This window comes from Scleropages formosus, chromosome 13, assembly GCF_900964775.1.
Source record: "Scleropages formosus chromosome 13, fSclFor1.1, whole genome shotgun sequence".
Taxonomy (NCBI): domain Eukaryota; kingdom Metazoa; phylum Chordata; class Actinopteri; order Osteoglossiformes; family Osteoglossidae; genus Scleropages; species Scleropages formosus.
In genome coordinates, this window is record NC_041818.1 from 19210182 (window position 1) to 19221548 (window position 11367).

The 11367-nt window shown below is 47.1% G+C and overlaps 1 long non-coding RNA gene across 2 annotated transcripts; it reads left to right on the forward strand.

The window, feature by feature from the left end:
• Positions 1-278: 278 nt before the first annotated feature.
• On the forward strand, positions 279-2597 carry LOC108936802 (uncharacterized). 2 transcript variants are annotated; one of them, XR_001966305.2, is made up of 5 exons: positions 279-337; positions 1096-1223; positions 1319-1424; positions 1995-2028; positions 2148-2597. It is a non-coding gene; the product is annotated as an uncharacterized LOC108936802 (long non-coding RNA). The 2 variants fall into 2 exon arrangements; XR_001966304.2 differs by lacking the exon at positions 279-337 and having other exon boundaries at positions 1035-1223.
• Positions 2598-11367: the final 8770 nt, after the last annotated feature.

The window sequence follows — 11367 nt, forward strand, 5'->3', positions numbered from 1 at the left end:
AGTAGCCAAAATGCTGAAAGCTCCCAGAGACTATTCATAGTCATTAAAGGAAACATCTATTCCAGCAAATCACTACTACAATCAATGCCCATACAGAGGTAGCTGTAGGAATCCTTTCCTGAAAACAGAGAGGAAATATATATAAAACAACATTTTGAAGGTTACAAATCAAAGGATTTTCTTGGACACAAAGGAAAATGTGTTTGTTTTACAAGCAACGTGCCCCCTGCCCTCAGAAATGGAATGAAATATTTATCATCTGATGTTTATTGTTCGGCAGCGACTGCAGCTGCTAAATCCTCGAGATCCCACACTGAGCAAGAACAGCCTCCCACCGGTGAGAAAAACCGACTGATCGTCTATTGCCTTGATAAAAACATTAAACTTTTATTTCAACGACGAGCAAATAGGTATTTGTGGGACAATATGAAAGGATGCAAAACGTTCCAGAACGGGTGTTAAAAAGAATGTCGCATTTTTGCTCTGTAATTAAAGTGCAGGAAGAAAAAAAACGGTTGAGGAGGAAATAAGAGTGAAAAGATTACTAAGTCAGATTGTATTCTGGGATGCAGGAAGTTGTGCAATTGGGCTCAAAGTGTTGAGCAAGTCATGTGGCTATGACCCTCTGCTGCTTCAGGGAGATTTCCAGAGAAATGACAAATTAAGTGCTTTCAGTATGAGAGGGAGCCTCGCATAACTAAGTTTTTCCGCGAGTCTCTTGAGGCAGCAGTGGGAAAAGTCCCGGCAAGTGAAGCGTGTGTCTTTGGGCCTGTTTGACACACACGGCTGTGGATCCTGTTTGGCACTACAATAGTAACTGTTTGCAACAGCTCAGTTCCCACACTTTGAACATCTGGTTCTGGGTAAGAGCAGCACAGAAAGTTGGCTGAAAAGGGCACCTAATTAAAATGTTTCTCACACTCACACATTCCCATACACACAGACACACACACACACACACACACACACACACACACACACACACCTACCCCTGAGTGGTTCCTTAAGCGATACCATGATTCTCCTCACTTTTCTGGGTATGATGTAGCCTTGATTCTTACAGGAGTGTGTGTTGGTGTGCTGCTTCTGCAACAGGTCAGCCTTACCCCGCTCGGCCTGAGCCCCTCCACTCCACGGATACGTGGCTGAGAATACAGCCGTCGCTCGCTGTGGAGGCAGATGGGGTGAACCACAGCTCCATCCTGTCCACTGCTGGAACCATGGTGAGTGCCAGACAGCCCATGTCATTATGATGAGTTATGTCTTGTCTGTTTCCCACCACCCACACTTTTTCTGACAACCTCTGCCCCATGTCAAGGAGGAGACCAGCTATCAGCACCAGCTCCAAATCCCAGTGCTCTCTCTTTGTCTCTGCCTCCTTTTCCTGCTGGTGTTGGGCTCCACGGCATTGCTGGCCTTCAGACGTAGGTGCCGACCGCTCTGCATGTTGGCACCAACAGAACATGCATTTTCATCACGAATCATAGTTATAAAAATAAGAATTGCTTCCATCATAACTACTCCAGGTGCTGTCCAGACAGTGAAGTATTTGACTGTCGTCGTGGCCATTATTGAAGCACCTTAAACACACAGCTTGAAATCTGACCTTGGTCCTTGACCCCATGTGCTTCAAAGGACCACCAACAGTGTGAGGCTTACAGAATCATTACTTTATTCATTTAGCTTTTCTCTAAAGTGATTTTGAATGTCAAACTACTGACAGTTACTGGCACATTGATAGAGCTGGGTCATTTTTACTGGAACAGCTCAGAGTGAACACCTTGCAGTAGGCTATTAAAGCAAGAACTGAGATTTGAACCTGCAGCTGCCGGTTCCAAATGTGGCAGCCGTAACCACCGCGGCACATGCTGTCTCTGTAGACTACAGCTAAATGACAGTAGGGCGTGAGGCTGATGTGTGCACTAACTGTGTCTGGAAGTGGTTTTACTTCAGCACAACTGAAATGGGCCCTTTTGCTTTTCCCCTTATTTCAGGAAGGATTCACAAAACTGACTTCACCACAGAACGGTAAGGTTTAACCTCCATGCCATGCTGGCAGAGCATCCTTCAGTGGTACAAACATTAAAAATGGTAGCATCTTCAAGGAGGGTACATCTGAACGCATGTGTTCATATTTTTGCGGGCAGCCTGCAGACAAGGAGGCCCGTGGAGGAGAACATCTACACTCTGGACTAGGATGCCGCAGAGCTCGTCTGGATGTTATCAACACGGAGACGCAAGATCCCAGAAGCTCCAGTCCTTCATAGAGGAAGTCATCACCAACAAGCATTCTTCCCAACAGCTCATCAAGCCAAGGCACCTCAGTGAACCCAAACAAACGGAGAAACAAACAGCGCGATCACACTTCATCACGGCAAATTTCTTACACCAGGAAAGTCAGTCATAAATACAGCTGGGTGCATTTAGTCACTGAAATGATACATAAAAAACTTTAACAGTAATAGTATCTCCAGGTTTATATTAACGGAATTAATGCGGTTGAACTAATTGAAACGTGTACAGTTGTGGAGAATGCAGCGCCCGTATACAAATCTGTTTATACAACGTTGAAATGGTCCTAATAAAATTTGTAATGACTTCGCTGCACATTTTGCCATTTATTTCTCAATTTACATTACGGTACGTTTTTACCGCGTCTTGTGCTTTCACCATGACGAGAGTGTTCCTCCGGCCTGGCGGCAGCAGCCTTACTGCGACGCGGCGCCGAGAGGAGAGAAAGCAGCTGCATCTCCAGCACCGAACACACGGGGGAAACACAGGCACATGGCTGCACCCGCCACGAGGCTCACAGCTCACAGCTACATTAGCGCTGATCAACAGCCTCCCCCCAGGGTCCAGCAGCCGCCTCGATTTCAATCCATCTGTCCTCTCAATCACTTAATTGCCCTAATTAATTACCTAATTCGAGAGATTCAATACCTATCTGGGGGTCTGAAACAGCTGTTGGCAAGGGAGTCCCTGCAGACTGGGGTTGGAGGGGAAGACTGCTTCATTAGAGTTCTTTCCTCCCCCTCCGGCAAGGTGATCGCTGGATGGAATGTGCCGGAAACGACGCAAAAAAGGTCGTGTGGATCGCTCACCTGTGTGTGGAATCGAGGCAACTGTGTGTCAACCACTTACTCAATAAACAGCGACATGGGGTTTGGGCCGAGGTGTCCCCTAAATGAATTAACGTACGTTTATGTGAGCTGTAACCAAGGTGACAGCAGAACGATGAAGAATACGCAGGAAGTTCAGTTAAGGCTTGCTCGTATGAATGAATTAGGGCAAAAGTCCCTTTTTTTTTCACAACTACATCTATGGCTAAACCACTTTGTTTTAGTGCCTTTGCTGCCAGCGAGTCCCAGTCAGGTCCTGTAGATTTAGCCCTCATGATCGTACTGTTCTGGTCAGTGTCAGCGTTAGGGATTTCGGTGCCCCTGGGCAACAATTAATCTTGCATCCAACAGATTTCGATCTCTAAATTAAGATACGCATACTTGACATAACAACAAAAATGTAATTTTATTTTGGATGTGCATAAATACAGGTCATTAAGAAAGGGAAATGAAATTTAATATATTAATAAATGTTGTAATTAGTTATTTACAACAACGTGTGTGAACATTACATATTCAGACAACACAAATGTATGCTCTAATGAGTCAAAGCTGATTGGGAACTAAATTTATTTTTAAGACTGGAGTTTGTAAAGGGAACTGTCACGACGAAACGGGACGGAAGGACCCAAGCGCGGGGTCGTTCGTCTGGATTCAGAGGATCAGGCAAGTTGTTCTCGGTATTGGGGACAGGCGGAGGGTCGGCCGATCGGCGGTCGGGGTCAGAACGGGTATCCATGGGCGAGGTCAGGAGACGAAGGGAAGAGTCGGTCGAACGGCAATCGGAGTTGAAACGAAGATCTGTGGAAGTGGTCGAGAAACAAAGCTAGGGGTCAAAACCGGAGAACGTGAACTGAAAACTGGAGATGCGTATGAGCGAGGAGTCACAAGGAAGGGTGGTTGTCCCTGACGAGATTCTGCAAAGGCATGGGAGCTGTGGAGGGTCTTTTAAAGGGTGAGCGGTTAATCTGGTGCTGGAGCAGAGTCAGGTGTTGTCGTCTGAGATGTGGGCGTGGACGTGACAGGAACAAATAACCCTCCTAGACCATTGCTCTTGTAATCATAAAATCGGCCCTGGTCAGTGGTAGCCTAACCTGATCCCGGGAGTCGACAGGGTAGGTGGGTTTCTGCTCTAACTTCTCCTGCTTGATGCTGTCTGGAAATTTCTGCCGATATTTGGCAAAACTGAGCCAATTGTTCCCTTTTCAAACAATATAACTCTATAGTGGCTTTTATATAGAATCCGAAGCCTGTATCATTTTATCTTCACATTTCACAGCAAACAATGATCTGTTTAATTAAAGGCGAATGGCTCTTCGAAGGCTGGAGAAGGCCTGAAGCCCACGTGGAACTATGCACGTGTGAAACTGTAGACCTTTGGAACAATGGACTCTTGGATTTCTGGAACTACAGCTGGATGCTTACCGAAGTGGATGCGGCCAGTGTCAACACTTGCTTCCCTTGGCGAGGTGGCCCCAAACGGAACCCGAATAATGGCCGATGGGCTCCCTCCCGAGGTCAGAGTGTAAAACAGCTCTCTTTGACCGGAGGAGACCATTTCACACCACTTTATTTCTCAGAATGTGACTTGCTGTGCTTCCTTTCACAGGGGAAAGGGTAACCACGGGGGTCAAACGGTCCTTCTCAGCATCTCAGTAGATACGTTAAAGGGTTTACAAGTCGAGGGTTTGTATTACAGGTGGAGACAGAGTACACTGCAGTGTGGTCCCCCACCGACAGCCTAAAAGCTGTTGAAACAGATCTGGTCCAACAGTGACTAATAATTAAAACGCGTACGTTTTTCCCGTTTGTTTTTCCTCGTGTCTTTGTGTACTTGTCGGTGTGTACATTTACAGTATGATGCTTGTCCCCCTCGGGGACATTGTAGCTGGGGTGATCGTCCTGATGAACGGCAGATAAACAAATGGGGGCAGAAATAAGCGAGCGCGTTTGATGGCGCAGAGCGCACTCCTGCAGATCAGAGGGGCTTTGATCGACCACAAAGCCACGAGCTGACAGCCTCGGCCCCACGGCAGCGGCAGAGATGCGGAAGCGGGTGCGGGGAGAGGGGAGGGGGGGGGAATGAAAAGGAGCGAAACAAAACATTTTTCCTTCAAAGGCAAACAGCAGAAGCGGAGCCATGTGCGGGAACGGCGGCCCCCGGAACCCTGGAGTCCCGGAGGAGGCGGCAGTCTGCGACGGGGGATTGAGGAGGGGGCCACAGAGGCCTCACGGATCTACAACAAAACGGTCCGGCCACATGAAGGGCGCCGAGGTGCAGACGCAGGAAGTGTGCCACGTACCAGCGCCGAAGCCCCTGGGAGCAGGCTGGTGCGCAGGCCTGACCCTCCCAGCTGCAAGGCCCGAACCTCGGTCCAGATGTGCCTCCCTGCTGGATCTCCACAGGAGCTCCTCCAGCAGATGAGAGGGGAGCGGCTGCAGGAAACTGGGAATGAAACAAGATTTCTAAAGGGTAGGAGGGAGTTTAAAGTGACCACAAAAAGGAAGGAGGTCTTAAATAAGCCAAGGCTAACGCCTGACAGAACACATCCATTCAATCACGCACCAGGAAGCAATGAAACTCTCAAATCGGATCTCAGCAAGTGGCGATCATAACATCTGTGCGCAAGAGCAAATGTGCTACTGGAGACTTGGACCGGTGTCAGTTATCTAACTGTGCTTCGAAGTCAGTGTGTTACAGCGTACGCTGGGAGTGCCGGCGCCTCCGGCGCCGCGTTTATGGCGGCAGGATCCAGGGCGAAGTGCATGTTCTCACATCCGCGGGTTTGATGCGGCTCCCGGAGTGAGAACATCAAGATGGCCCTCCAGCCCATCTAAAGACCACGCTGACACTCTGACACACAACACATGGCACACTGAAGGAATTGTACCTTCCAGCTTTCGTTCCCTCTCGCTGCACCTCTAGCCATTTTTATTCCAAAAGCAGAGAATAATCCTGCCAATACTGACGTCGTGACACACTATTATTGATCACTTTTCCTCATTCCAGTTTTGAACTCTCCGTACTACATAAACCTGTTTCATAACTTGCTCAGAATTCCTAATTACCTCCGCATTTGTTTATTCATTTAGCTGACGGTTTTCTCCACAGTGACATACCATTATAAGCCACTTACAGTGATTTACTCATTTATGCAGCCGGGCAATTTTTACTGCATCTCTTCAGGCTAAGGCATCTTGGTGAAGGGTATTATAGTTGGAGCAAAGATGTCAACCTGGGTCATCCGAGAGCAAAGCCACGGCTCCAACCGTTCTCCTTCTTTTCAAAGACCGGATTCCGATCTGCCACTTCCATCGCTCTCCCTTTCGGCGTAGCGGAGAGAAATTGAGTCGCGTTCCTTTGCGCATGATGGGTGTGCTGTCGCTCTGCGAGGCCCAGCCTCTGACACCTCCCGCCCTTCCTCATTCATCACTGTCCTCCCCGCACATGGACAGCTGCTACAGATACAGCTCTAAATCCAAGGCGTTTATAGCAAGCCTCCATCTGCACACACATTTCCTTACCAACTATTTGCCTTTCACTCTTTCTTCAGCTGAAGTGACATAGCTTACAAATTCCCACCACTCCTAATGCCACCATGGACTGCATGTGAGATATCTTTCTAAAACAGCAGATCCCTCACACGGATCTCATCCTTCCGTCTTTCAGCTACAGTTCCGGTACCTTAACCGCTCCAGCAATGGCCTCCAGCCGTGTCGTCGCGTTCTAAGCTAACTGCTGAGCTTGAGCCTTTGCATTTGAACTCTGACTACTAATTTTAGAGGGCTTCCATTTATTTTATCTTCCTCTAAAACACCGAACTGCTGCTGTAGAGGTTTGGTGCTATGGCTTAAACCTCAGTATGGGAAGTGTCTGGCTTTTCAAAATAATCTGAATATGCATGAGAATGACTTTAAACACATTACCCGCTGATTGGCTCTCACCGTGAGAGAGATGACTTGGGGTGATTATTTAAAACCCTCTAAAAAGGGATGTACAATTCACATAATAAGGTACTTTAACTTGTAAGTCGGCGCACTTAGAATTTTGGCTCTTCCCCAAAAAGCCATCAAGGTTAATACACAGCTTTCATTGCCTCAAAACAGACAATCTGGGAGGGTCACTGACTGACAAAGAATAGAAGTGACAGGGGAAAAAATACCGTTCCATTTGTTCCAAATATAGAAGAACAGTGATCTGGATCACTTTTACAGAGCGACAGAAACTTGTATGGCGATGAACGGAGGCTCCATATTTCCCATGGTTTCGTCATTGAGTGGTCTTTTGGGAGTTCCGTCAAACGTATCATTGTCTGCAGAGAGTGAGACATTGCTAAAATGAGTGTCAGAGAGGATTATCGCTGTTTGGGCCTTTGTGCTGAGTGTGTGAGTCGGTGTGTAGACCGTTGGGGAAGATGAGACGCGGAGCTTGTATTGTGAATAACAGCAAGCGGTACTCTTGGTGTTCAATTTCTTTACGCCCGACGGGGGAGCCTGGACCCCTGGTCGGAGCGCTGCTGCTTTTTTCCCTACTCTACTTCGGCACGGTGTCACACTTGAGAGGTGTCAGCAGCTTTATTCAGTCCGTGCTGGAGTTGAGAATTTCCCCAGAATGAGCGCGGCCAGAGCAACCGCGTCTTGATCCTGTGCCTCGGTGGCACGCACCTTCACGGCCCAACCCCGACCCAGAATGCCTGCAAGCATCGGCAGCCTCACCTGAGCAAAAATCACAGCCTCTGCTCATAAATGGAGCTTTGGCGTGGTGACGGACTGATGGATGAATCTTCACAAATGATGGGTTTGGTCAGCAAGCCAGCGCTGAGTGAATTCGTGTGCCTTAAAGTACATGCGGTGGTATTTGTAAACACTAATGGAGGCGGCAGGTGGTGATTTGTTCAGCTGCATGCCAGAAATGGCACATTTTTCATCCATGGGACAAAGGCTGCAGAGCATCACAGCGCCGAGCGGTAATGGTAAATTATGTCTTCCAAGGACAATCTCTTACTCGCAGCGTGACAGGTGTGTTTTAGCCCCGCCGGTGCTCATTTTGCTGATAATTTTGTTCGCGGTTATTACTACACGGCAGAGCAGACAGCCAAACTGGAGAAGTGAGCTCGGAACTTTTGCAGAACAAACCCCGAAAGCCTCGCGAAATTTGAGAATTTGAGTTAGTGAAAACTTTACAGATGCGCTCCTAGCTGCTCGGGATGTGTCACAAAGTGCTTTCCCCAAGGCGCAACCAAGCGGAGCTGCGGTTCGAGGAAGCGCACCTGCACACCAAATCCCACAACACCACACCAGCAGCCCCTTCATCTCCTGCACAGATTCGCTATCAGAAACACACCTGCTGAGGAGCTGCACCAGTGACTCAATATCCAGCCATGTAAAAATAGTCTTCTGCAAACACCGTCAATTGCCTCCAGGACACCGGGGTGTCTGACATTGACTCTAATTTAAAAAATGGTGGCAAAAGTTAAGCGTAAAATCGTCGGGAGCCTGTGATTCAAGTCGGAATTTATGACATCCGAATAAAGCAGTCAGAAATTCAGAGGAATAATATTATTCTGGTTTGCAAGACTGCAAATTAACCAAAAAAAAAAAAAGAAAAAAAATGACAAAGAAAAGGAAAACTCAGACTGCATTTTCTCCAGTCCCACTACAGCAATGGGAGGTGATGAAATCTTCAGCAGACACTTTTCACAGAGTCACCAGCTGCCGGCTGACTGCGGCGTGCCTCGGACGACGTGGGCCGCCGAGGTTTCCGGGACAGGCCTGTGAGGGAACCGTGGCCTAATGAGCAGAAATGGAGAAGTCCTGCCTGGAGGGGTTCCTCAAGAGGTTCCTGGTAAGGTTCCTGGTGAGGTTCCTGGTAAGGTTCCTGGTGAGGTTCCCTTCTCCTACACCGAGACACACCGTGGAACACGGCGCGGTTCGGTTAGCGCCCTAGGCTGGCGAACGAAAGCGCCGGCTTTCGGCCACCTGTTCGAGCCCCCGTCATTCTCACAAATTGCAGCAAGTTGCCCTGCAGAGCTGGGCTGCGTTCGAGGGAAGTTCATTTACATGTGTATGTTGTTGTAGGGGTGACAAGGTCACGTGCCGTGAGAACCTAATCTGTATTGACACGAACTGAGTGATTTGCCCTGTGGAAAAACAATGGCAACTCAAACTGGTTGTCTTATGATTACAAATTTATGCTGAAAGCCCGTGCTTGCGGACAAAGTAATTGAAGGCTGAAAGGTGCGGTTGGTATTTTCAATGTAAGGCAAACAGGGCGCAGACAGGCGGAAAAACAAAACACTTCACAAGGCCACTTCTGATGGGTTTTCTAGCACCCGACAGCATCCCATTATGGGCCATGAGTGCGTTTGCTACAGCTTGTTTCAAAAATAAAAAAAAAACCTATATGTGTTTTCCCCCCGTATTCCAAGCGCTCATTCTGAATGCTGTCCTGATTTTTCAGCTGACGGATATTTGCGCCTTTCCTAACCTCAGCTGTCAAAATGTAACGCTATAACGCGGTTTTTTCTTAAATCCTTTCTTTTCCTCCCGTTCTTCAAAGGGGTTTTCAGGTGAATCGATGGCTGTAATTTGCCTTTAATGTCTGTATGTCTGAGTTAAATTGCGCTGTAGTGCACATTAGTGGTAAACTGTGAACCGCTCAGTGTAGTACCCTATGGGTGGGACAGCTGGTAACATAGTGGTTGGAACTATTGCATTTGGACCCACAGGTTGCAGGTTTGATCCCCACCCTTGAGCATGGTGCTTAACCTAAAATTGCTGCAGTAAAATTACCCAGCAGTGTAAATGATTGTAAGCATCTAATAATTGTGATCTTAACATTGCAAGTCACTTTGGAGAAAAGCGCCAGATAAATGTAAATGTGTGGTACTGTTAGCTGCTTTGGATAAAGGCTTCAGTTAATCATATTGTTGGTGGAACAGGGCTCTCTCGTTGCTTTTTGTGCTGCCCTTGCTTCTCACCGCTTTCAGCATGTTGTTGTGCTTTGCTTCTGCCGCCGGTGCCAAGCACTGCGTTGCACGATGCCTTCCTGAGCAAATTTCCCTGCGCTTGCATTCCTTCACGTTACATCCCGTTCTCTCTCCCACAGACTCAGGTGTTATGTGAGTGATCGGTACGTGACCACGATTCCCTCATGAACGCCACCCTGAGTCACAGAACCCCCAGCGGGATGAACCCATCAGATGGGAAAGCAGCCCAACTGTCTCGCTGGGCACTGCACCTTAAACCCCAGGTGACCTTTTAATACCGATCATCAAATTGCCGCTTGTTGCATAACATCCATTAACAGTTCACACACCGTCTTACATCCCAGAGCTTTAATCTTCTTTTCCTGGGAAATGAGAATAATCTCCTATTGTTTTTTTGAAGTTAGCTCATTTCATGCAGCAGCCTGCTTGTAACGGCAACATGGGGAAAACGTTATTGTAACGCTTTATCGTTTCAGCTGAACATGGGGGAAAACAACTATAAAAAATGTGAAGTATGATGAATCTTGATATTGTCATTAGATCAAAATAAATATTTTCTATTATTGAAGAGATTAAACTTACAGTAAATAGTTAACCATTTACAAAAATGTGTTCACACATTGCTGCACAAATACCGCGCGTTGTTGTTTGTATTACAAAGCAGAACAATTAACCAGAGTTTCTCATTTTAATGATTGCCCCTCAACGCAATTAACAAGCTGCACTGGAACATGAAAAACCTTTCAAAAATAATAAAATATGCCAAACCTTTTTTCCACACGCACTGAGAAAGAAATCGAATGTTAAACGTTACAATTTCAGAAAAATTGCACATTGGGCTCATTTCTGCACACTGTTTGTGATATTGCACTGATTGCATTAGATTTAATTTTGTTTTAAAGGAATGCAACTGTCGCTCTCTTTATGTGTTACAGTTCCGGGCACATAATTTCCAGCGGAAGCCTAAGCCCAGCGATCGTTAAAACAGGTCTCAGGAATCACTTTTTAATTATGAAATCTGTAAGTCTGAATCTCTCGGATCTACTTTTATTTGCATAAGCAGACTTTAGCTGGGAAAATAGCAGGAGTTACTCCAGAGTGGATGAGCCGTTAGTGCTGGCAGGGAGAACTGCGAGTAGTGCAGCGGTCCTCAAATAGCCTTCTCTGGATGCACAGGCAAACCCGAATGCTGCAAAGCCTGAGACTCGAGAGGGACAGAAATCACAGACAATAAAGGGAAATAGAATAAAAGGCATACT